The sequence below is a fragment of the Podarcis tiliguerta genome (genome assembly GCF_965153285.1).
Source record: "Podarcis tiliguerta genome assembly, chromosome: 10".
In the NCBI taxonomy this organism is placed as follows: domain Eukaryota; kingdom Metazoa; phylum Chordata; class Lepidosauria; order Squamata; family Lacertidae; genus Podarcis; species Podarcis tiliguerta.
In genome coordinates, this window is record NC_139543.1 from 38,626,543 (window position 1) to 38,650,127 (window position 23,585).

General features: G+C 43.4%; 2 long non-coding RNA genes across 3 annotated transcripts in view; one reads left to right on the forward strand and one right to left on the reverse strand.

Moving 5' to 3' along the window:
- Positions 1-23,585, reverse strand: part of LOC310658757 — a 110,500-nt gene that overhangs the window by 40,585 nt on the left and 46,330 nt on the right. The window contains exons 4-5 of one of the 2 annotated variants that reach the window (XR_014502472.1): positions 7,888-8,031; positions 4,406-4,574 (exon numbers count right to left, since the gene is read on the reverse strand). This is a non-coding gene — a long non-coding RNA (uncharacterized lncRNA). The remainder of the gene's footprint in view (positions 1-4,405; positions 4,575-7,887; positions 8,032-23,585) is intronic. The other variant, XR_014502473.1, reaches the window with a different exon arrangement.
- LOC310658370 lies at positions 10,835-14,268 on the forward strand. The gene is made up of 3 exons (XR_014502282.1): positions 10,835-10,890; positions 12,709-13,027; positions 13,961-14,268. It is a non-coding gene; the product is annotated as an uncharacterized lncRNA (long non-coding RNA).

The following is a 23,585-nucleotide window of genomic DNA, read 5'->3' on the forward strand; positions in this document are numbered from 1 at the left end:
CGTGACCCCATAGACCAGAGCACGCCAGGCACTCCTGTCTTCCACTGCCTCCCGCAGTTTGGTCAAACTCATTCTGGTAGCCTCGAGAACACTGTCCAACCATCTCTGTCGTCCCCTTCTCCTTGTGCCCTCAATCTTTCCCAACATCAGGGCCTTTTCCAGGGAGTCTTCTCTTCTCATGAGGTGGCCAAAGAACTGGAGCCTCAGCTTCAGGATCTGTCCTTCCAGTGAGCACTCAGGGCTGATTTCCTTAAGAATGGATGCGTTTGATCTTCTTGCAATCCATGGGACTCTCAAGAGTCTCCTCCAGCACCATAATTCAAAAGCATCAATTCTTCGGCGATCAGCCTTCTTTATGGTCCAGCTCTCACTTCCATATATCACTACTGGGATATATTTCTACTACTAAATTTCTACAACTCCTTTCCTCTAAGGAGCTCACAGTGGTTTACATGTTGGTTCCCCCCTCTCTCTCATTCTACACTCAAATAACCCAGTCAGTTTAGGCCGAGCGATGGTGACTGGACCAAGGTCAAACAGTGAGCTTTATGGTTGAGCAGGGATTTAAACTCTGGCCTCTAACCTGACACTCTAACCACCACACCACAACGGGTCTCTTATATAAACAAATAAATGACTTTTATCACGCTGCTGCAAACTGATGAGGCTTCTCCCGAGGACTAATGAATGCATGCTTCAATTACATCTTCAGTTTTTGCTCATAATTCCAGCATTTCTAGACCACACTTTCCTATACAACATCACAAGGTGGGAAAAGATTCAAAAGACTATACAGTGGTACCTCAGGTTACATACGCTTCAGGTTACATACTCCGCTAACCCAGAAATAGTTCTTCAGGTTAAGAACTTTGCTTCAGGATGAGAACAGAAATCATGCTCTGGCGGCACGGCAGCAGAAGGAGGCCCCATTAGCTAAAGTGGTGCTTCAGGTTAAGAACAGTTTCAGGTTAAGAACGGACCTCCGGAACGAATTAAGTACTTAACCCGAGGTACCACTGTAGTGTGATAATGCAACACTGGTGGGGAGGGAGTATATTGGCAGTCATACTGCTGCTAGCCTCATTAAGAAATTAGGATAGATTTGTCCTCCAGCCCCAGAAAAGGGAGCACACAAACCTCAAAGAACAACAACAGCAAAATGTAAAAAGAAAAATGATGGAGACACTTTGGTGGAAATGCTGCTGTTCACCCAGGCATGCCTTTGCATTAATTTCTCCCTGGTTATTAGTTAAGTATATGAATAAGCCTAAAACTGGCTGTAACTCGCCTGTAACAGCTCCCCTCTTCAGTAATGCAAATATGTGCTGGCAAGCCAGAGAATCCAGATGGCAGACTGAGCACCAGTGTAGCCATGCATGCTATGTTGCTTCCAGTTCCATGCCACAGTGGTCCTGATGCGAGAGGAACACGGTAGCTGTGTGTCTTGGCTTGCTTTGTGAGCCATTTGGGTTGTCTAAACTTCACTGCAGTGACCTGCTCTTAGCTTGTGGCGCACTGTGGTTTGGGTTGCACAGCTTGCTTGGTTGAGGTGTGCATGTGTTTGTAGCTGGATCACTCTGCTTCTGAGCAAGGATCTTGAACCACACAACCCCTGCTTCTGTCATGCAATGACTGGAGCTGCAATGTGGCACTGGGGGACTCTATGGATGAACCATTCACATGCACTTCCCATGAGGTCTGTTTTTAAACAACAACAATAACAACAACCCAGATACATTTCAATAGGTTTCCTCGTGCATATACTTGAACAAAACGATTGAAAAAAATATAAAACGCAGAGGAGGAAATTCCCTGCCGAGATTATCCTTTGTCTATCTGTTACTGGCCCAAGCATGTTCTACTTTAGAATGGGCAACATGTACCTACTAGTCCTGGAATGTCTTGCTTATGAAAAACATGGAGCTTTAACCATCTGATATTTGTGTAGAGTCAAAATCTATCCCTCCTGCCATCACTGAATAGATTAAGGTATGCATTCTTTAAAAGAAAGAAAGAGGAAGGGGGAACTCCAGAATACCTTTAATTTTTAGTCTTCCTTCATTCCAAGAGATTGCTGTCTCCAGCTAATTTCCTGTCTAGCACGAAGAGTGTCTAATTCAGGGGGTACCAAAACCCTGAATTAAGTTCCGAAGTTTAGGAATGACATGCTGCACATATTTTACACAGCTAAAGAGTCACCCAGCATCTTTGTCTGCTGCTGAGATATTCCTTCCTTGCAATAATAATAATAATAAAGTATTATTATGAGAATTACCATCTCACTGCCCCGCCCTCTGACACCTGGCAGCTCCTCTTGCTTGTAGCAACAGCATGGCAGACCAACATTCAACAAGTACTGCTTGTCTTCTTGTGAGATTTCTGCCTGTTGCACTGCTGTTTGTTACAAGCGCAGTATCAACACCAGGGGGAAATGGTGGTGACCGTAGCAGTAGCAGCAGTGGTGCTGCAGAGAGAAAGAAAGAGGATCATGGGAGCAGAAACGTGGGGCTGAATCCTTGGCTGTACAAAATGTACATTGTGCTGCAATTGTACATTGTGCTGTACAAAATGTACATTGTATGCTAATGCAGCTGCTAAAAACATGAGAGTCCATTCAGAAGAGAATGGGGCAATTACACCTATTATCTTCATAAGATGCCCCAGTTTTGCTAACCATAGAAGCCTGGGGTGGACAATATTTTCTGCCTAGGGCCACCTTCCTTCCGGGATAATCTATTGTGGGGCTGTGGGGTAGCTTTTGGTGGAACCAAAGCCAGTAATGGGCAGTACTAGAGCTTTGGCTTTGGGTCACTTGGAAGGGTATGCATGCAAGATTTGGTTTTGATACTGCATATTAGCAGCTTTCATATATAATAAATGAAGCAATGCTTTTCTAGTCCTTCCAAATATTCCTTCAGTGCAATCCAGAAATAAGGTCATTCTGTTCCTTGAGACTCTCAGGTAAGTGATTGCAAAGTCAGCCACCTATTTACCCATCCCATGCTGCAAAAAAGACGGTAAAGCCCTCCCCAAGTATTTGCAAGTCTCCAAAGAAAGGTTATTCCTTATTTGTGTAAAAAAATTGTGTCTGCGTATGGATTTGGTGCATATGATGTGTGGCATGATCAAGAGGACCTTCTCAACGGATCAGCAAGAACGTGATGGGACATGCTGGCTCTTTGAAGCCAGTGGACCAAAACCACTTAGGCTTTAAAGAAGAAGAAGAAGCTTTAATTGTGCCTGAGAGGCTATTAGAAACCTTTCAAGTGCAGGCTTTCAAGTGCTAGGCCAGCAAAGAGTCTGAAAAATTATTATGGGAAATGGGCATCGCTGCAAAAGTATCGCTTTGTCTTCTGCACAATATTGTCAGTGCACCTCAAGAAATGATAAGCATAGACGTGGACATGATACGTCCTCAGAGTCCATAAGATGCACAGGGCTTATTTGTTAACACAAATGGGAATGCAGACAAACAAGTTGACTTCTATTAGTTCTGTTGTCAGCCAATGCCACAAAGAGACCAGAGACCACATTGCTTTTACCTCCTACTCCACACAAAAGAGGAACACAGAACATTGAATTTCAGAACATTGAAGCTTCTGTCACGGAGAAGCTCAAACATCCTCTCCAGATGGTGCATGCTTCCTGCAGTAAGTCTATCCAGTGGTGTAGCTTGGGTTGCCATCACCCAAGGCTGCACAGAGTTGGGGGTGGGTGGGAGGGAAATGGAGGGGGTATGTATGAAATAGTGTCTGTGCCACCCTGGAGATTGCAGCTGGAGAGATAAGAAGAAGAAAGATTCCTGACTGGCATGGAAAAGCCATTTTTAACAGAGCCCAGCGATGGAAGCACACAGCTGTATTGAGACAGCACCAGGTGTTGAAATGTTGTGCTCCTAACAATTTCATGCCCGGGGCCACTGCCCCCATACACCCCCACACTACACCACTGAGTCTATCTCAAGTCTGAGAAATGGGGAAGTGGTGGGACCCCTTAAAATCTACCTGTCTCCTAAGCCTAAGTTCAGTCTTAGGTACAAGAGCTCCCACATATTGACCCAAACATAGCAACGGAGATTGGCCCATGATATCTGGTGGACCTGTTTCCTTACTCCTTGCATTCATTGCCCTTTCTCACAGTTCACTCTTTTGCACAAAGTGCAGCATTAGCGTACGGTAATTGCTGCCAACCTCCCACACCTCTCGGATCTACTGTGAGGAAGAGGCAAAAGGGCAGGAAAGGAAAAACGTGTGTGCACACACATGAGCTCGCAGGCTCAAAGATAAACAAAATACTTTGGAAGAAGTACAAGAACTAAGGAGCTACAATAACTGGGTCACTGATTCTGAGCCAGGAAAAACATACACAAGTGGAAATAAGAGCAGTAGAAGAATTTTCATATTACCTCATCCAAAGGTTTAACGTGTCCAGACAGCAAGATGTTCTGTCTTCTGGAAAGTTATTGTGGGAAAGGAAGAAGGCATCTCTGAGGCATTTCCACACAGTCTAATCAGAGCTATTTAGAGATACGATTCATGTGTCCGTACACGTGTAACCAGAGATGCCTTCAAAACCTAATAAGAAGCAGAAGCAGCAAAAACATTAGGACACATTATTAAATTGATCTCTGATAGTTTAAAAACAAACAACACAGTGATTGGGACTAAAAAAACAAACAAACCCAACTGCATCTTTAAATTATCTTTGGTGTAAGATGCTTAAACTTAGTTTATAACTATATGTGAATTCCCTGAAATGTAGGAAAACCACTGCAATCCACAGGACTCTCGTGATCATAGACCATTGGGTAAAACCTTTCCACATAAGGCAGAGCAAATTTTTAGCACCTTACCACTATACAGCTTGGGAAAAGGCACCATTATTTAGATAGCATCAATATAATGCGTCCTATCAATGTGTAATCTAGGATTTTCAACCCTCTTGGTATGGCAAACAAGATGTCCAAATGAGGGACAGATCTGCTAGGAAAGTAATAACAAGGGCTCTAAACCCAGAGTGGCCCCAGAAGCAACTTCAGTTCACATTGCTTTTAAAAAATGGGTCTAGTATTGATTGATTTTTAGTTGTATATATTTCAACAATCCCAAAGTTTGAGAGTCAGCAGCACCAGGTTTTTTTCCAAGTGGAACTCAATTCTGACACCTCTCAGGTGAGTGCCAGAGAACAAGGGAGGAGTTCGTGGTGACTTCCGGCACCCCTTTTTCTAGAAAAATAGCACTGGGTTGTAATGTTGTAAAAGGGCGGTGATCTGTCGCGGCGCAGCCCCATTGAAGAAGATAATAGTGGTTACCTAGACCTCATTGCTGCTTGTGAAAGGGCCCACATAGCAGATCAAGCTTCAGGACCCAGAAATGTAGGTCCACAGCTGGTCCAAATGTAAGATTTGAAACGAGTGAATAAAAATTGTGCCTGGAAAAGTCTTTTGCTTTGGATCATTTTTGCCCAGTAAATACATGCCTTACAGTTGCCTTTGTGTATTTGTTTTTCGCTAATCCAGGAAAAATTACTTGTGTGGTTTTAATGATAGTGTATTATAAAGTTTCCATTTTACTCAAAGGAGTGTGGGGGAAATATGCAGTAAAGGTCCTTTGTGGCTAGTGAAGGAAGAGCAGAGGAAGAGCTGGCCACTGCAGGCAACATCAGTTTACAGGTCCACAGTGGCCCTGCTCCTCCTCCTGCTGCAGAGTCTGGCTCATTGCAATGTTCGAACCTGGGTTTGTGGGTTTGGAGAGCAAAAAACCATGAGCTCAGGTTCAGCTGCCACAGCAAGCCAGACTCTGACATGTTTCCCAATAATGCTGCAGTAGGAGGAGGGGAGGGGAAAAGAAAGAACCTTTCAGCAAGTTGTCAAGCTTCCTTGCCCCACCACCTACCTGAATATGGAAATGGGGACCTTTGGACAAAGAAAGACTGTGCAGCATACCACACTGTTCACAAGCATGTCTGGATCAGGCCCCTTGTGTGTAAAAACAGGATAAACTTCACATGTAAATTTCACACTGGAAGAGGAGAATCAAAATTCAGGCTTTTGCTTTAAGGAGAATAGGAGGGGCACTGATCAGATGAGAAACCACATTTAAAATAAAAAATCTACCACAGTAAATATGACCTTCTGCCCCTGACTCACTTGGCTGGTCAACCATCAAGCATTCTGCCTTATTGCCAAAGCCATGTACTGAACCACAGTAGTGTATGTTTCTTTTTTTAAATTTGTGCAATTCCCAGAAAATAAAGTGTGTTGTTATGTTTTGCTACAACAGCAATGTTTCTGGATTGTTCCACCTAATATTTAAAAGTAACAGAGCTTTCATTTTATTTCACCAAACTAGCCACTTGGGAGTCCAGGAATAGCCAATGTTTATAAAAGAGTCTAGCTCATGCAGTTAAAACTATATTTATTTCTTTTAGCTAGAGGATGCAATCCTGAAGTCTCTTTTTCTGAATTAGCTGCATTAATTTGGTCCGAGGAGACCCTGTAGTCTAAGACTGTTGCAGTGGGACATGAGTCAGAGCCAAAGTAGTGCTTGGTGTAGTGGTTAGCATGTTGTCGTCTTCTTTGGCGATCACTCGTAGCCAAGATTGTCTTCCATAAACACGGTTTTAACTATTAGTCTGTAAGTGACTGTGGAGGCCAATTCTAGATTCACACGTCCTTCCACAGTGGGGACATTGGTTTCCGGGTGGGAGTTGATCATGGTGTGGATTTGCCAAGCATGCCTTCCTCTTAGCACGTTTCTCCCTTGCGTCCTGAGTTCGGGTGTCTTCAAAGCCCATGACACCTTTGGTAAAGGCTGTTCTCCAACTGGAGCGCTCACAGGCCAGTGTTTCCCAGTTGTCAGTGTTTATACTACATTTCTTTAGATTTGCCTTGAGATAGTCTTTAAACCTCTTTTGTTGACCACCAGCACTACGTCCATTTTTAAGTTTGGAATAGCAGTTGCTTTGGAAGACGTTCATCAGGCATCCGCACAACATGACCAGTCCAACAAAGTTGATGTTGAAGTATCATTGCTTCAACACTGGTGATCTTTGCATCTTCCAGTACACTGATATTAGTACGCCTGTCTTCCCAAGTGAGTGTAAAAAATTTCAGAGACACCGTTGATGGAATCTTTCGAGGAGTTGGAGATGGCATTTATAAGTGGTCCATGTTTCACAAGCATATAGTAAGGTTGGTAGTACAATAGCTTTGTAAACAAGCATTTTCGTTTCCCTGCGAATGTCCCAGTCCTCAAACACTCTGCACTTCAATCGGGAGAAAGCCCCACTCGCAGAGCCCAGGCGATGCTGGATTTCGGCATCAATGTTGGCCCTTGTGGAAAGATAGCTGCCTAGGTAGGAGAAGTGATTGACATTTTCCAACGTTACACCATTGAGTTGGATTTGTGGCGCTGCAGAGGGGTTATTTTGTACTTGTTGGTGCAGCACTTTGGTTTTATGGATGTTGAGTGATAGGCCAAGCTTTTCGTAAGCTTCTGCAAAGGTATTTAGGATGGTTTGGAGATCATGCTCTGAGCGTGCGCACACTACGCTGTCATCAGCATACTGAAGCTCTATGACAGAAGTTAAGGTAACCTTACTCTTTGCTTTCAGCCTGCTCAGATTGAAGAGCTTTCCATCTGTTTGATATATGATTTCTACTCCGGTGGGGAGTTTCCCTTCGACAAAGTGTAGGATCATGGCCTTCACAGCCATTGTAACATACTGTTTGTTATCATCCGCCTGTTCTGCCGTTGAGGACTTCTTGGATCATTCTTTGTCTAGCTCCTTCCCTTTGACCTTACCGCTTTGGGTGACCCTGCTGGGAGTACGAGATTCCCGATGGCTTCACTCACAAGGGTCATAGGAACATGCAAGCCCACTCACCACGAAAAGGTGATGATCCAGCAAGTGGGGGTTAGCATGTAGGACTGGGGAGACCCAGGTTCAAACCTTCATTCAGCCAAGGAGATTACTGGGAGACCGTGAGCCAGTCACTCTTTTTCCAGCCTAATCTATTTCACAGGGTCACTGTAAGGATGGAAGGAAAAGCAAAGTTTGCATTAAAATGTAATAAATAATAATTCAGCCAAACTCATTAAAAAAAATTCCTATCTTACAGGTTTCAGTAGGAGAGAGTCCCATGCTATGTTGTTACTTTCAGGTGTGGCAGCTGAAAATAAACTAAGAAAGATGCTCATGTTCTATGTAGTAGTAGCAGCTCAAGAATGTACAAAGGAAAATATTTGTGCACTCAAACTGTGCTACGAAACACAGCCCAGTATTCCGTAGAATGAGCACTCAACAAAGCATTCAGCGAAAATATTTCATTATTTTTCAGAATAATGCATCCTTGCTCAAAATGATTCTGCACAAAATATCCCAACATACGTAGTAATGTACTATGGAATGTGAACTGCATCATGAACTGGTGAGGACATTTTTCAGATTATAACCCTAGAGATGCTTGGCTGATTAGGTCAGATTGCTAATACAATATGTTCTTATTTTGTATTTTTATGTTGTGAATTGCCCAGTTTTCTTTGGATGAAGGGTGGTATACAAATTTAATAAATAATAATCAGAGAGAGAGAGAGAGAGAGAGAGAGAGAGAGAGAGACTACCTCCTTGTATCCAAAGCTCACCTGTCTGCCCCCTTCCTACCACCAGCACACTGCCCACGTCAAACTTTCTCACTGGATCCTGCTTTCCTCCACTTTGTGGCCTGGTTCACACATTCAGACCTAGCAGGGATTGAATGGTGGTGCCAGTTGTATAACTCAGAACCTTCATGTAGTGCATGTCTTAAAGCTGCATGTCTTATTTGTAGGCATAGATGCACATTTTGAAGAGATCACCACAATTTAAATAGAAATAGAATATGTTTCACCATAGTGGGGTAAGGAGGAATTTTATCAGGTTATCAGGTGTGACTGTTTAGAAGGGAGCACTAGCTGTTGATGGGAGAGTTTGAGGCTCCCCCTGTTCTTAGGGTTTGCTAATTGGGATTGGGGAGCTCTTCAAATAGAGGACCATTCTCTCAAATAGAGGTCACCCTATTCCAGAACCATGTGTTTCCATGGTAAAATCACCTGTCCTATCAAATTTCAGCTGATTCCATTTGCAGTCAGAATATCTATCAACAACTGCTGCCTTCAACATATTCTCCAAGTGTTTTCATACACAGATTTGTATGCAAAATTATTGATTCTTGTATATGAATATATGAAGTTCCACTATATTGCCAGAAGCATCTAGCTGGCTACTATCCATTAGGGATTTGTTCAGAGATCTTTCATAGGTTTGCTCAATATCCTTGCTCACCCCAGTGGCTAAATGTGAGCCTTTAAGCATATGAAACACATACTCTACCTTTGCATTATATGCCATTAACCTATGGCCTCTTCCCAAAATGGCATTTCTAGCTTTCCTACAGTTGCACTGCATCATATATTTTATAGTCTTAAGACGACACTCATAGTCATTTTCCCTACAGTTGGCACTTGTTTCTCAGTCTTGCAGTAGTGCTAAAACAATAGATTACTTCCTAGCTCAGCACATAGGTGATTTTTCAAAAGCACTGTGAATTTCACAAGTCATAAACCAGTCGGCAGTTTCAGAAGATGCCTCTGTATGAATAGAACCCCATTTTTAATTATTTTTTTAAGATAAATGAATCATCTACTCTCATGGGGGTTTGCACATTTTATGCTAAATGTTAAGAGAGCTGCCACTAATTTAGCCTCCTTCCTGTGGGTGCCAGTGCCCTGAACAATGAGTAATGAACCTTATTTGAAGGGAAAGGGCTTGACAGTTAAAAATGTAGGCTTAAATAGTGGACCTTGGAAAAAGCCAAATCATTACTGATGAGAACAACTGGCATAAAAAAAGATCAGCTGTAACCCTGGAAACAGGAACACTGAAGTGCCAACCTCAGCAACAAGCGCACAGCTCATACCTGGTATTTTATATTGTGCCTTTGTTGTGTCACTGAAAACATGCTAATACATTTTTTTCTCAGAACACATAAACAAGATGTTGCCTGGGGATAGATTAAAAAAACAAAACCCAAGTGTGCTGATGTGTCTGTCTATCAGCTGGCACAACAGTGGGTGCATTTGAGCAGCACCTGACAGTTGTGCAACGCTGGCCTTCGCTTCAAGTACATCAGTGCAGGCTGAACTGTAACATGTCTAAATGCAATGCCTGGCAAGCCTAAACCAATATCAACATGCATCTAAGAAAACTTCTGGGAAACAGAAGAAAGGAGCTTTTGCTCATTAAAGCCCTCTTCAGAAAAAGTGCTCCTGTGCTCAGCAGAAGGATGAGCTTGGCTGTGCTGCCTAGCCATGCTCTCAATACTGGGCGCCATTCACTGGCCATAACATTTCTTGTCTGCCCAAGGATGACGTGTTCAATTCAATGCATGAAAGAGGCCTCTATGCATGTACAGCTGAATGCATGTGGGGCTTTCCGTGCAGTTGGGAACCTCAACCTCACAAGGTTCCAGAGTATCAGGGATGTGGGCTAAGGGGTACACTGATATCAAGTTCCAGACATAGGACATCCCCAGAGGACCACACTTGTACATTCCCTTGGAGAGGGCTCAACTTGCACAATGATGTGTTCATTCTGGGAGCCTTTGCTCATGACTGCAGCAGTATGTCCCCACAGCAGCTTCTTTCCATATCCCTGCCACCACATGTAAACAATTCCCTCCACATAGAATTCCATTCTCTGAAGGAGTATATGCAATGTTTGGAGTTGCATTGTCACCAAATGTCCAGGTGAACTCAGTGGTTTGGAGTGTTCATTACTCAACTTTGGTTGGTGTGCCAACTATGGCTGTTCCTAGAAAGGAATAGCCTTGTCATGGTGTTCCATACATTGGTAACCTCACTACTCTGATGTGCTATATGTGGTGCTACCCTTAGGCCTGGTTTGGAAGCTGCGCAAGCTGGAGTAGCTAGGGTGCTTAGTTGGGTCATTCAGTTTTACACATATTATCCCAGTCTTGAAAGATCTGGACTGACTACACATTAGCCACTAGGACAAGTCCAAAGTTTCGTTGCTGATATTTAAAGTAACTGTGATGGCCTGGGAATCCGATTCAGAGGCTGAACCGGAGGAATCCCAGCCTGCACAGGAGTCCCCACCTCCAGGGCCAGCTGAACTGGGGCAGGGCCTTGATTCTGAAGCTCCTGCACCTGTGCCGGATCCTCAGGAGCAGGCACCAGGTGAATCCACTCTAGCTCCGGAGGTGGTTGAGGACTCAGTGCCTACAGGTGAGTCTCCCCCTGGGTCCAGTAACCCTTCAGCCTCTCCTGAACTGCAGAGGCTCAGGGCAGAGAGGCGGAGGGAACTGGTTTCTCCCAGGAGGAGTGCTCGCCTTAAGGCCAGAAGAGGCGGGTCTCCTGGGGGCCAGGACCGCCCCTGGCCTCAGAGAAGATAAAGGCCAGTCAGCCCGGTCCCAGGTTGCGGAAGCAACGTCGTTGAAGAGCTGTTTCGGCCAGCACCCAGTCCGGTTCCCCCAGAGTTCCTGTCCTTGCCCGGCTCCTTGCTGTGGATCCCGCTTCGCCCGTGGAGGACTGTCTGCCGACCCTCAACTCAGGTCCTGGACCTCGCCCCACGGTAACCTCCCCCCTGGACCAGCACAGTAACAAACTTAAATATCTTATGAACTGCTTCTCCCTAGTACACGAGAACCTGCTGTTTAAGATCTTCTAAGGGGACTCTATTGGCCACTCTATGACCAGCAGATTGTTGCTTAATCACAACGGAGAAGTGGGTCTTTTTGGCCGTTACACTCACGGTACTCTGGAATTCTGTCTCTTGGGTAACTCATGAGATAGAGTAATGACATTTAAAAGCATCTTAAAACATCTGGAACCACCACATTGACTTCCCCGATCCAGCCTAACCCTCTCACAAATATCTTGTTTTTTTATCTGGAGGATTTATTTATTTGTATGAAAAGACATTAGGTCACAAAAGCTGTCCTCTGTCACCTGAAGTTGTACAGAACAGGTCCAGGTTTACTACCTCAGAACTAGGCTGTGGAAGGGGTTTGCAAATATGAAACAACAACCAATGAAATGATCTAAGACCCGAAATGGTCGACATATTTACCATGATTTAGGCCCTGGGTTGTTTTAATTGTCTTTTAAGCAACCACAGATGAAGATCTGGATTAGGACCATGGTGTGTGGGGAAGGGGGCTGATTCTTCTCTCACACATCATCTGAAGTATCAGCACCATCCCACACTCAGAAGCAATGGACGAGTCAGAGAAAAATAGCAGATTGGGGTATTCTGGGGAGGAAAACAGCATGTGGTGGGGGAGTAACACCCCCTTCTCACATGCTGGATCAGAGATCTCTGGGGCTTCTATTTTGTGTAAATTATCACCAGATAATCATTTTAACACACTTGGGTCTCAGCAGTATTTCATTTAAAATCCGTTTAAAATAGGATGGGCAAGGCAAGATTTGTAAAGGAGGTGAGATTATTATTATTTATTGAATTTATATACTGCTCTATACCCGGAGGTCTCAGGGCAGTTCCCAGAAAAAGATAATTTGTAATTTTCTAAAGTGCATTGAGAAAAAGACTTATGTGCAGTGTCTTCTGTATATAGTCATTCTTTCGGGGGGGGGGGTTTTACTACAAGCATTTAAACATTTATGACTGGATCTGTCTCCTCTTCAGGAGCAGAAAATGGAAGAGAGTCACAATGGCAGACAGAGAAAAAACTGATGGAAAGTACAGCATTAAGACATCACCAGCATGAAAATGCTTACAGCAAAGAGCCCAAGGGAGATGGAGAAAGAGACACAAAATGCTACCTACAGCCTATGAAGCACATTAATAACAGTGAAGAAGCTGCCTCATAGCATCAACAAAGTAGCTCAAGGTTTCGCAGATCTAACCTGACACCATTCCAGCGATATCAGCACATGACTTCAAACACTGCACCCGGAGACAAGGAGCTTAATGACTACTCTCTGGTTTAGCACACTGAATATTGGTAATATTTTTGAAACTCATAAAGTATCATCTGTCACCTTCAGGCAAAAAGAAAAAAAGCACATTGCTGTACTAAGTAAAATGATCTTAGAGAAATATGTCAGGCCAGAACTTGACAGCTGTGTCTTAAAATAAATAAACATACATTGAGAGATTTTTCTTCAGGTCCACTTTTTCTGAGATGGGGAAGAGAACAAGAAGTGTGAAAATTCAAACACACACCTGATTCAAAGACATTTTCAAAGTCTATTCATTTACTGCTTTGAGGTGTTGGATAGCTCTGATAGGTGTTCATCATTTAAGCAAAGCTGGAGTTTTAATTTATTTTTTAATGTAGGGCTACAAGGTTAGTACAGCCCATGGATCCCAACACTAGAACCCACAGTTCCTACCCATTCACTGATCCTCTTCTTCCTACCCCTGCAAAGAAACGATTGGAAATAGAAGTCTTCCTGGTATCTGCATCAGACTAAGGAAGAGAAGGGTAGGTGTTTCCTAGGCACCTTCTTCTATAAGTTAAGAATCAATCTTCTCGTCCATTCATCTCACCTGAAGTTCAGTCTCAGGTGCTGTCATTATTAGCAGGAAGCCTTCCATTCTCTATGCTGTGACCACTCTGTTACACAGGAACAGAGGAAGCTTATATAACACATCAGACAATTTGTCCATCTAGCTCAATAATATCTACTGTGACTCATACCAGCTTTCCAGGTACTCAGGCAGAGATCTTTTACATCACCTGCAACTGTCCTCTGAAATAAAACTTTAAAAGGTGGGGCCTTCATGTGCTCCATATTAAAGTTATAAGTTTAATGTACATAAAATGCTGTGTTTTAATGCATTGTATTGAAAATGCTGTAAAGGCAGTTTACCATAGGCAAAAAGTTGCACTTTGTCAAAAGCGTCAATGAAGGCTGCTATTTTGCCATTTCAGTGCACTAAACTACCTGATGACTCATCACCAGAAACAGGAAGTTGTGAGCTCTCACAGCAGGAAGCTGAAACATGAGAAGCCAGCCTGTGCTTTATTGGAGATGGCTAGTACTGGCAGCAGCAGCTGTTGAAGAGAAGTTCTGCAATGATTAACAATCTTAGCATCTCCCTCTGGGGCCAGATGGTGGAAAGTTTATTGAACAGCATAAAGGACTGAACCCCATTTCTTGTTTGCAATGTGCTACTTGGCCATTTTATAACACTTATCTTATTGTAACTAGTATTTAAGACTGTTTGGCAGTAAAGCTTTGGAACTTATTTTTGTGGTGGAGAGAATTCATTTTGACACAAGGTCCAGATCAGGGATTCTGATCTGGTCCCTGTGTGCATCGCTGGAGTGTGTATCAGCGTGTCACACCTTGTTATCCCCCGCCCCCATTCTGCCCATTTCATAATGTGTTCAGTGACACTTTTGGGTCACTTCTGGGTTCAACTCCCTGCGCGTGTGTGCAAATCACTCATCCTTTGGGTGCTTGTTAATCGGTCGTTGCCTGTAATAAAAATACTGTAGATTGAAATGTCCATAGAACACAATACCCAGGGCATGTAACCCTATCATGAGGCAAAGTGAGGCAGCTACCTCAGGGAGGTGGAAAAGGAGCAGCAGTGGTGCTGAGGTGTTGAAGCACATATAGCTAATTAACTGCGTATAGGCAGGATTTAATATTATGAGGCAATGTGAATATATATTTTCCAGGAATAAGGAATGCATGAAATAATATTTAAAGGTCCGTGTGGAAGAGTATGAATAGAGTGAGTTATCAGCACCTTAGTTTGAAGGGACAGAGGGGAAGGGGAGAAACCTAGCACCATTGGTGGAAAGATTTTAAGGTTTTAATTATTGTAACATCTGCAAGTACGCCCAAGCTGCTTGCCTACACTCCTGTGAGGCAATTTTTTCTGGTTTCTGCTTCTATGAACTACAAATTTGGCTTCCACCACCAGTTAAAGTGCTTGACGATATCAGAGTGACACAGCAGAACTGGAGTGTGCCACTGAATCTGACTCACGGACCACTTCGTTCCCATAATCCAGTCTGTCGGCTGCCTAAAGGCAGTGCAAAGAGATCCATGGACATCTTCTGTACATGTTTAATGCAAACACTGAATCCCTACACTGGCTTTTTGGAGCAGACTTCTCTGAACTCCCTTTTCAAAAGAGCCTGGAAACCTGCTCCTTCCAAAAGGTGAAGTTTGGAATAATGGAGGTAGAGGGAAGTCACATTGAAGCCAGTATATCAGAGGGTCTCTATGATGAGGCAAGCAAGTCAAAAGCAGGGCCATTCAACCTGCTCAGAAGAGCAAGGTTAAAAATAGCTGACTTTCTCCTATGATATCTGTCACTGGTTTTTTATAAGTCTTATTGGAGATTCATGAAATTAAAAATGTGAGATCCAATGCTCACTGCATTATCCATTTCATGAATTGCATTTGTCTAAATAATTTATATGCTCCCTCCACCATCATGATAACAGTGAGTTTGGATATCCTTCATTATGCTTATCCTCCAGACATCCACTGTGAGGTAGAGTAGACTTATCCCCCTTTCTACAGATGGGGTATTAAGGCATAGGGAGATTAACGGATGGGATTTTCATAAGTCTTTACTTTGCCCATTTATCCAGTTGAGAGCATTCTGTGGTGCTGGATAAACCAATGGGCTGATGATAAACTAAGGCCTTTGCTCTCATGTGATTCTTTGAAAACAAACAATTTTACCACGGTCATTTTAGTTATCATCTGAAGCTTCCATCTCATGTTTGCTTGCCCATGATAGTCACTTTCATGGTGTGTTATCAAGTACTTCATCAATGGTGAGAAGTGGGGAAAGCTTGCTGTGATAAGCTTAAATTTGGGATGATTGAGACTTTTGTCTAATTTTCAGATAAAGTGAATCAGCCTGATACATACTTCCTGAGCAAATACATGGATCAGAATGCAGTGGCCTTTCAGTTTTCATGCATTACTCCAAAGTTTGGAGTACAATTCTTGTCTCGGGGAAAGGGTGCCAAAATGTCTACTTAGTTTGCATTCACATCTCAGTAGACAAGTGAACTTAAAACACACACCTATAAGACAATGGCTGCCAATAACTGTCAGAACTGACACTGAATGATCTTACTGCACCTGAGGTGAACCACAAAATGGCATCTTCCTCCTCAGCATGACAGGAGTCCTACTTTAGAGTTGACGTTTTCAAGTTCATCCTTGAATGATCTCCTGCCATTTAAGAAAAAAACACTTTGAGCTTCCTATGCATTGTACTCATATTGATTCCATGGAAATGTAATTTCCTCGTCAGGTCCCTCAAGAGAGCAAAACTTTGCTTTTTGCCCTCAATGCATCAGTGGTAGTTGGTGCCCATTGCGGCTGGAAGGGCAGAAGGCAGGGAGACCAAAACTGGGGGGAGCCAGAGCCAATGGCAGGTAGAGACAGACTCAACAAACTTTAGTTTTGTCTTCATCCTCCTTCCTGCTGTGTTCTACAAGGGCAACACAGAGTAAAGAGGACAGTTCTGACGGCCAGACCCACTGCTTGGACTGGTTGTATGCAGGGGGGCGGGTTCAGCTGGAACTCGCTGGAACTCAGTTCCGGCACCTCTCAGATGAGTGTCATTGCCGGTATAAGAGAACAAGGGAGGTGTTCATGGTGAGTTCTGGCACCTCTTTTAAAAATTATTTTTTAAAGAAAAATAGCACTGCTTCCACAGTGTACCAGTCTCCACTACCATCCCCTGGTGCTTAAAGATAAAGACATCAATCTATCACCTGATGATCCTGCAGCTGTGGCCAGTGGTTCTGGGGGCATATTCAGTGGTGTGTTATACCATTTGTACTATAGCCATTTTCAAAGTATTCAGAATTTTTTTAAAGAAAACAACTGAGTTCTCTGTTGCAGCTTGCTGTTACTGGTGGGTCCCACATCTGAAAAGGTTGCATTCTATTGACATTCAAGGTGGGGAAAGAACAGCATTTTTTCATTGACAAAATACTGTGGCTTGAGTATGGGGGAAATGTGATTTCTTAGCAACATAAATCGTTCTGTGAGTAAATACATCTGGCTGCCTTGCAATGAATGAATAACAATTGCAGTTTTAGTGTGTGGAAAAATCATAGTTTAGAAAGGCCATGATAACTGAGAAACAATGGGACATTTGCATATACTTCAAGGAAGTGATATTTTCTCATGCCACCCATACAAGCTGATGACTTACTGGAAGTCTGCAAAACAGGTTCCCAACAATTTGCATGATTTTAGCAACCTCCATATAATGAGACAAATTCGTTGGAAAGCAATACAGAATGCATTGTTAGTGAAAAGGAATACTGAAGGAGTCTTCTCCATTGAGTTTTCAGAAGGATGACACATGTTAGAAGAAGATAACAGCAAGAAATGCACCAAAAGATCAGGGATTTCGAGGAGTGAATCTACCGGAATGCATATATGTTAATTGGTGCAGTATTAGAAAGATCAAATAATCCTACAGCAGAGATCAGTGTTTATATTCTCATACCCGTCCTTATTTTTAAAAAGAAATAAATCTGTGATTGAATGCCAAAAAACCCTTCTGAAGCAGTGGCTCCCTTGATTAAGATTTCCCATCTTGGCAAGTCCTAAATCAAGAGACATCAAAGTACTTTCAAAATAAAGAACAGCTGAAGAAAAATGTATGAGATGACAGAAGGCATAAACAATAATACCATGCATATGTTTAAGTCATCTGAAAGTGATTGCAGTGATGTGTAAAATATTCGGAAATAAACATTTAAATGGCAGCTTAATTCCCCCAGGGAGAAAAGTCTGCTTAAACCTTAAATAAATCCTGTTTAGACTAAACCACATCCGTTCTCCCCTTTTCCTTTAAGAGCACTCTCAGCTTCTCTGATTGGCTCTGTATAAAGAAAGATCTTCTGTGCTGCTGCAGATTTTCATTCAAACAAATGTGGAATCAAATGCATTAAAAGATGTAGAAAGCCCACACAGGTCTTCTTCACCACTTGGTCCTGAAAGTAAGGCATATGCAGTTGCATTATGCCCTTGGTAGATTACACTCTGCAAATTGCTAATGGACGGTAGACAGAAATAATTGTTTATAGGAAAGGAATATGGTTGGGGAGTGCATTTCATATACGTACCTTATAGGGTACATAAAGGTAAAGGGACCCCTGACCGTTAGGTAGTTAGGTCCAGTCGCGAATGACTCTGGGGTTGCAGCACTCATCTCGCTTTACTGGCCGAGGGATCCAGACTACAGCTTCCGGGTCATGTGGCCAGCATGACTAAACCGCTTGTGGCGAACCAGTGCACGGAAACACTTTTTACCTTCCTGCCAGAGTGGTACCTATTTATCTACTTGCACTTGATGTGTTTTTGAACTGTTAGGTGGGCAGGAGCTGGGACCAAGCAATGGGAGCTCACCCCGCCGTGGGGATTTGAACTGCCAACCTTCTGATCAGCAAGCCCTAGGCTCTGTGGTTTAGACCACAGCACCACCCGTGTCCCTATGGGGTACATACATTGCCTATAAAAGCTCATGCTGCCACAAACCCAGCCAATTCCTAAGCCCTGGCTCAGATTTTTACCAGGCAATAAAAGCTTTGTGTGGTAGAGGTATAGCAAGGTACCCTTCCCCTCTGCTATGCAAGACTCAAAGTAATGTTTAAAATAGGTCAGGGAAAGCAATGTGGTGCCATCCTGATGCTGTCGGACTCCAACTCCCATCAACCCCAGCCAGCATGGTCAATGGTCAGGAATGATGAGAGCTACAATCCAACAACATCTAGAGAGTGCTCTGCTGGCCACCCCTGTTGGCCACCTCTTTTATTTTATTTTCACTCTTGGCCAAGTAAGATTGTAACGGTGTGTCTGTAGGTGACTGTGGAGGCCAATTCTGGATCCACACATCCTTCCACAGTGGGGACATAGGTTTCCGGGCGGGAGTTAATCACAGTGAGGATTTGCAAAATGTGCCTTCATCTTAGCTCACTTCTCCCTTTCGTCCTGAGTTCGTGCTTCTTCAAATTCCATGATGACTTTGGTAGAGGCAGGCTATTCTCCAACTGGAGTGCTCACAGGCCTGTGTTTCTCAATTATCCGTGCTTATAGTGCATTTTTTTAGATTTTTTGAGAGCATCTTTAAACCTCTTTTGTTGTTCACCGGCATTTCGCTTTCTATTCTTAAATTAGGAATAGAGGAGTTGCGCTTTGGAAGACAATAATCAGGCATCCAAACAACATGACCAGTCCAACAAAGTTGATGTTGAAGAATCATTGCTTTGACACTGGTGATCTTGCTTCTTTCAGTACACTGACATTAGTTCGCCTATCTTCCTAAGTGATATGTAAATTTTTTCAGAGACACCGTTGATGGAATCTTTTGAGGAGTTGGAGATGGCGTTTATAAGTGGTCTGTGTTTCACAAGCATAAAGTAAAGTTAGTATATACTGTATATATACTGATATACACTGTTGGTGATCCTCTCGCAGCACATCTGTAGGCACAGCTGCTGGTTTTGAATGGTTCTTTCCTCTCTGATCTTAGAAAAAGAGACGGGGCAACCATACTTTAGGTCTTCTACAAAGTGCACTCAAATCATACATTACTTTATGGTGGAGGTAAAATGAGCACCTGCAAACCTCCCCTGTACCTGGGGAGGGGGACTGCTACAGTAAATGTCCAAATCGCAATCATCCTTAAAAGAAAGAAAAACCAACCAACCAACAACTTAACAATAGTTGTTTACAGGGGAAACAAAGAGGAAATGGTGAGGAGAGGACTCCAATAAGGAGAATGCTGAGCTGCATTCTTGTGACCCAGCAGGGAAATGTCACATATCTTTGGTTGTGTACTGATGTTGTGTACAAGATCACCACCAGGAGAAAAGAGCAAGGCAGGCTGATAGAAGTGTTGCTTGCAATTATCACTAGGTCAACATGTTACATACAACCCCTGTATCCTTTATGTGTTTTATTCTAAGGCACAGGCTTTGAGTATAGAGAAGAGGCTGTATCTCAGCTTTCCCCAGCCTGATGCCCTCCAGACGTTTTGGACTACAGCAACCAGGCAGCATAGGGTTGAAGAACCAGGTTGAAGGCGGCTGCTGCACCTGAAAGGTGCCTTTTTGGAAAGCAAGCTTTTGTGCTAAACTGTCTCCAGTTGTATGGCAGGCACTGAAATAGGCCCAAGTAACCAGGCTTTGAGGATTAAGGAAAGGTGAGTATGAAGTGGGCCAGTGTGGCATAATGGTTAGAGGGTTGGACTAGGACTTGGGAGAGCAGGGTTCAAATCCCCACTCAGCCATGAGCGACCTTGGACCAATCTCCATCTCTTAGCCCAGGGGTCAGCAAGGCTTACTGGGCATGGGCTGGATCACTCCCACGGAGATCCTCCATGGGCCAGGCCGGCACAGCGCAACACAACGCTGGAAATCGCGTCTGCGCATACCCAGATGCCGAAAATCATGCCTGCACAGAAGCGATTTTCAGCGTCTGGGCACGTGCAGAAGCGATTTCCGGTGTTTGGGCATGCGCAGAAGCGATTTCTGGAGCTGCGGAAAAGAGTCCCCGTGGTGTGCTGCGCCGGTTTAGTGCAGCACGCGGGGACTTGTGGGCAGCTCAGTTTGGGGGCAGCTCGTGGGTCAGTTAAACGGTCTCTGTGGGCTGTTTCCAGCCCATGGGTCTTAGGTTGCCAACCCCTGTCTTAGTCTAACCTACCTCACAGGATTGTTGTAAGAATTAAATGTGGAGGGGGAGAGCCATGTACGCCACCTTGAAATCCTTTGGAAATAATGGTGGTATATAAATAAAATAAATAAGAGCGCCTTTATCAGGTATAACAATACCTACTTTTGTAGTAAAACTGCAATTACATGTCAGTCACATTACCATCTGGTGGACTCTTCTTATTTGATAAAATGGGATCCAGTATTAAAATTCCCTGAAATTAAGCATTTCCATCACATGACCAGAAAGATTATTTTGGAATACATCTATTATCAGCAACAAAGCATTCCCTTCAATCCCATTATCTGTGCTATTGTGTTTTATGGCACAGATAAAACGTACCATTTTAAGTCAAATTGTTCTCTTAAAATGCCCAGTTTTTCATCTCTAAGCAGTATAATAAATGGCAGACAGAAGGGCACCAGGAGAGGGCTTGTGGGTTCACCTACAAAGTGCACTGCATTAGAGATGAACCTGCTACAAATATACTCTAGCTTTTGCATCGACTCAGCATTGTCACATACAATATTATCTCTCTTGCCGTGCCAGCATCTGCAATATCGCCACGCTGGACCTTTCTGGAAAACTAAACAAAGCTTTCTTCAGATGGAACTAATCCCAAATGATACTTCTGCAAGTCTCAGTCTGGTATCAGTAGTGATAGGTTCTGCCCTAACATAAAAGATAAATGGAGGGGGGTTGGGTAGCTTTGTGATAGCAGAGAAGCTATATAATGGGTCACTCTTCTTCTCTTTCTCATTTCTTTAACTATGGATAGATGTGTTCTCCAGCACACTTGAAGAGGGATGTGTAGCCTAAAATAAAATCCAGGACAGTAGAAGAGGAAATAAAACAATGGTTCTTTGCCAAAGTATATTTTGTAATAAAATAGCTGTTATGTACTAAGCTTGGATCCTAGAACAATAGGCAAGTAGGACCCTAGAATCAACAACTGATTGGCCTGCAGGAAAAGACCAATCAGGCTCCAGGAGGGAAGCAGAATCAGGCAATCAGACGGGACTCATTGTGTAAATAATGTGCATAAAAGCCTGAGGTTTGGGGGGCAATTTAATCACTGTTTTACAAGCTGCCAATAAAGAGCATGAAATCACTACAGGACTCTATTTCAATAGCTGAGTGCTTCAGTACCATTTTTGTAGTCTGGAGGATGCACAGCAAGACACATTTTGGCTACACTCCTATACATACTTAACTGGGAGCAAGTCCTGCAGAACTCATAGGACTTTCTTCTGAGATAGGATAGTGATTTAAAAAACAACAACACAACCCTATGTCCTCCTCCAAACCTCACAGGTGGCACTGGGAGGAAGGAAGTTGTACCACATGACATAAATGACATCATAGGCAATAGCCAGCTGACTATGATTGTTGTATGGCTACAATCGCGGCAGCAAAATTCGTTTGTTCAGTTTATTTGTATGCCGCTTTTACACACACAAAAAAAATGCTCAAAGTGGCTGACGACAAAGAAACAGGTTTGCATTTCAAGCAAGCACTACGAAACAATTTCATAATAACATAGCAAAACTATAGTAACATATGGAAAAGAACCCATATGTCAATACTATAAAGCGTGTTCTCCAATAAATGAGAGCGCGTGTTGCAGTGTGGGCCGCCCTATTGTTGCCAGGCAGGTTAATAGTTGTTGCCTGGCATTTTGATTGGATAACCGGGTTGCTGGGGCAAATTATATGTTGCAAATTGGGTGGGTGGGACCACAGTCTTTAAATATTGGTGCACTCTGGTTTCTCTTTCTCTTTGCAGAGTGCATCGGATCACCCGCCCGCCCGCCCTCTTTTCCGGTTGACCTTGCTTTGCCTGTCATGGGGTCGTCTGCCTTGGCGCAGGGGCCTAGTAGGAATTTTGCCATTTGGTGATTGGCTGTGCCATTTGGTTTTTGCCTACTACTCAGCAATTCGTCACAACTTGTAAGGTTGCGGTTAGGCATTGGTTATAATATGCTGGTGGTGGAGGGGTCAGGATAGGCTGTGCCTGCCCCTCCTATTGCACTGAAGGGAATTCCGTTAAAGGAATCCTGGGGCTTGCCACGATTTCGTCCAATCCCTGTCATGGGACCAGGGCCACCCAATCCCTGTCATGGGAATCCTTGACCAGGGCCGGCAAGCTTTCGGGAAGCTGCTGGGGTGAGCGGCGTGGGTCCGACGCTTAGCTCAAATGACCCCCAAGTTTGACTTTCCCTTCTACTGGCTACCAATCGGACCTCGGGATGTCAGTTTTGTCCCAGGCGGGGGGACAGATAGTCATAACCAATGTCTAAACAACCACTCACTGATTTTGTATTTTAATAAAGTTGTGGCCAAAATAGTGCCCAAAAACCAAAACTAAAATTACGTCTTATGTGTGAAGTTATTTGAGGGGTGGCAAATATGACAGTATTACTGAAACAACATGCAACATTCAATAGCACAAATATCAAGGGAGCTTTGCAGTTTCATCTTAGTCGTAGAAACACTCCTCCCCTGATGTTGCAAAATAAATAAATATGCTTGGGCATGTTCTGTGATAGCCCAGCCTCCTCCAGAGAACACCTTATCTGTTTTTCCTTCTGAAAAATATATTCTGAATGGTTCAGTCAGTGACTATTGAACTGAATGATGAGTACTAGGCATGTAAGAAGGCATAGTTTTCTATTCCGGCCCGTGTTCGTCACATGCAGCACTGTTTCCATTCTCCTTCAGTTCATCTTGCACCAAGAATGGCATTATTCGTCTCACTGAAATTATGAAGCTTATTAATTGTGTAAAATGTGTTGTCATTGTATTATCCCACCCCATTCATTTCAGTGCAAGGAAAATGCTTGAT